Genomic DNA, 3340 nt, shown 5'->3' with positions numbered 1-3340 from the left:
GCACTTACTTCCACAGGGATGAAATATTTTGAGGCTGATGATGAAACATATCAACTCAGGGTTGTACATGCATATGTATTTTGATAATAGTATTTACTTTGAACTTTGGAAATTTGACATGCAATTACTAATCTCTCCATTAAAGAAACAGGTTATTGGTTGGGTTGAGTTGTTCTCCGATCTTGGCAATCGTTTCATCACCATACCTCCCCTCATATGGTGATGAAACATTTGCAAATGGATTGCCAAGATCTGAGAGCAACTCAACCCAACCTTCAACCACCCGAGCTGCACATTTTCCAAGTTATTTCAAACAGGTTACTCATCTCTCTCTCTTATGCCTTCTATCTCCTTAAGTACAATCCCAACTGTGAATCTATGAAGACTATCTTGTTATCCCTTTTATTGTATTATTTATTTTTGTAATTTATGGTAACAATGTCTTTGTTCAGTACTACTGCTACAAAATAATAAATTTCTTGTACGAGACAAGGCGATGCAGAACTGAAGACATTAAGCTGCAGTTACAGTCACATCATTGAAAAATCATCATGGAGAAAGCAGTCATTGTGCCTGTGGTCATAGCATATAGCTCAGAAATTAGGGGTGGAAACCTCCAAATGCCTACTCCTCTTTGTCACATTTTGTCCCCCTTCTACAATCAATAAAAGCAGATTTTATAAACATATTATTTTGTGACTTACACTCTCTCCACCCCTGCCAAATATTTTTATCACCACAAAAGCTTTTACACTCAGACAGGGAATATTTGTGACCTGCTTCTTCATTATAGGAAAAAAGTAAGGCAATGAATGGAAGATCAACTGTCACTCAATTTAACATTACAAGCTAGGAGCTCAGATCCTGACACCAGCAGATTTAGCGGTTAAATATGACAAACAGTGAAGAGTCACCTATCCCATGTGTCTTATAGGTGAGAAAGAACAATTAAAGCTTGAGTTCTCCAGAGGAAATCTTTGATTCCAGAACAAATATCTTGCAGTCTTGGCAAAGCAGCTAATATAGTCAAATTTCTTACCCAGCCAGACATTTTCTCTTCTCCCTCCTCCTAATTAGAAGATTAAAATGCCTTCTTATTGTCTATCGATATTGCACACTTTCTGAAACTGCAACTTTTACGCTATATTCTGTTGTTTTTCAGAATCACTTTATTGCCAGTTTGTGAGACATACCAGAATTGATTGTGGTTCGGTGCCAAGCATAAAACATAGGACAATGCCATAACAGACAACACAATAGCAACCAACAATTTACAAGACAATAGTGCAAACAGCCATGAGCAATCAACAATTAGCAAAACAGTTACACACTCGCAAATGTCAATAATTAAATTAATGTGAGCATATGATCAGGCACAATAATTATCAAGAGAACATGAGCAGGAAAGACCATTTGAAGGATGTTGTGCAGAGATAGTTAGGGTACTACGCCCAAGTGAGTTTTGTACAGAAGCTGGATAGCAATAGGAAAGAAACTTCAGAGATGATGTATAGTCCTGGTGCTGATGGACTTGCAGCATCTCCCTGATGGCAATTTAGTGAATAGGTGACTGCTAAGGTGGGTGAGGTTGTCCTACCTCAGTGCACCATTGTAATGAAGTTATCTGTATGGAAGGTATGCAAAACCATGTTATTTCACAATGCCTCAGTACATATGACAATAAACTAATTTACTAATTATCTCTACTTTGAGATTAATTTGTTTCAGACTCTGGTTAATATCTTTGGTGTCCAAATCTGTAATTTTCTTTTCCATTTTTTCCTGTTTCTTTGTCATTTTATCAAACATAGCCTCCATATTTGTTATTTTTTCTTTAATTACTTTTTGGTTACTTTTAATTACTTTTTCTAAATTTTCTAATTTATGCATTATTTGCCTCAAAGTCTTTTTTGTATTTTCAGAGGAACTTTCATCTCTATCTTCGTCTGATTTTTCCAGAGAGCCCGACTCTCTCTCAGACTCACTTTCACTGTCGGTTTCAGTCGTTGCTGGGTTTTGTAGTTCTGGTTGCTCTCTTTTGCGCATGCTCGTTCCTTTGCGCATGCGCGGTTCTCGTTGATCGTTCCCTTTAGAAATGGCCGATGCTGCCGCGGTCTCCTTTTCTGTTTCACCGGTGGTGTGTTGTACCTGAGTCCGCGGTTCTTCGGTAGAAGTAGGCCTTGATTCTGTTCCAACTTGAGCGGTCTTCGCGGTAGCAGTTTTCTTCGTCCTCTGTTTATCAGGCATAGCTTAAAACAATCCAAAGTAATTTATAAGTAACCTTAAAAAAGTATTAATTAACTTTTCTTCACTTAAACATTAATTTATTAACTTTTTTACGGGAGGGCTGGGTTCCAACGTCTCGAGCCTACGTCATCACGTGACGTCCCCCCCAATCTCTTAGGTATATGTTGTGAAGTTCATTGTTATGCAGTATCAGTACATTACAATACATAATAATAAAAACTGCAAATTACAGTGAATGTATACATTTAAATTAAGTAGTTTAAAAAGGAAAAAAAAGTAGTGAGGTACTGTTCATGGGTTCAATGCCTGTTCAGAAATCTGATAGTGGAAGGGAAGAAGCTGTTCTTGAATTGTTGAGTGTGTGCCTTCAGTCTCCTGTTTCTCCTTTCTGTTTGTAGCAATGAGAAGAGGGCTTGACCTGGATGATCGGGGTCCTTAATGATGGATGCCACCTTTTTGAGGCATCGCTCTTTGAAGATGTCCTGGATACTAGGGAGACTAGTCCCCATGATGGAGCTGACTGAATTTACAACTTTCTGCAGTTTATTTCGATCTTGCGCTGTGCCCCCACCCCACGATACCAGATGGTAATGCAGCCAGTTAGAATGCCTTGCACGGTACATCTGCAGAAATTTGCAAGTCTCTTTGGTGACATAATAAATCCTAATAGAACATAGCTGCTGCTGTGCCTTCTTTGTAATTGTATCACAAGATTGGACCCGGGATAAATCCTCAGAAGTTGACACTCAGGAACTTGACATTGTTCACTCTTTCCACTTCTGATCCCTCGATGAGGACTGGTGTGTGTTCCCTTGTCTTACCTTTTCTAAAGTCCACAATCAATTCTTTGGTCTCGCTCTCAATGAGAGCAAGGTTGTGTTGTGGAACGACTCAACCAGCTCATCCCTCAATCCTGTACGTCTTATTGTGGCCATCTAAATTTCTGCCAGCAATAATTGTGTCATCAGTAAATTTATAGATGGCATTTGAGCAGTGCCTAGCCACACTGTCATGCATGTAGAGACATTGTAACAGTGGGCTAAGCACCAGTGTTGATTATCAGCAAGGTGGAGATGTTATCTCTGATCTGCAT

General features: G+C 39.0%; 1 long non-coding RNA gene across 1 annotated transcript; it reads left to right on the top strand.

Moving 5' to 3' along the window:
- The first annotated feature begins 2047 nt into the window (after positions 1–2047).
- LOC132380877 (uncharacterized) lies at positions 2048–2921 on the top strand. Its single transcript, XR_009507875.1, has 2 exons — positions 2048–2173; positions 2646–2921. It is a non-coding gene; the product is annotated as an uncharacterized LOC132380877 (long non-coding RNA).
- The last annotated feature ends 419 nt before the right edge of the window (positions 2922–3340 follow it).

The sequence above is a fragment of the Hypanus sabinus genome, chromosome 1, assembly GCF_030144855.1.
Source record: "Hypanus sabinus isolate sHypSab1 chromosome 1, sHypSab1.hap1, whole genome shotgun sequence".
Classification (NCBI taxonomy): Eukaryota; Metazoa; Chordata; class Chondrichthyes; order Myliobatiformes; family Dasyatidae; genus Hypanus; species Hypanus sabinus.
This window is presented reverse-complemented; position numbering and strand designations above follow the sequence as displayed.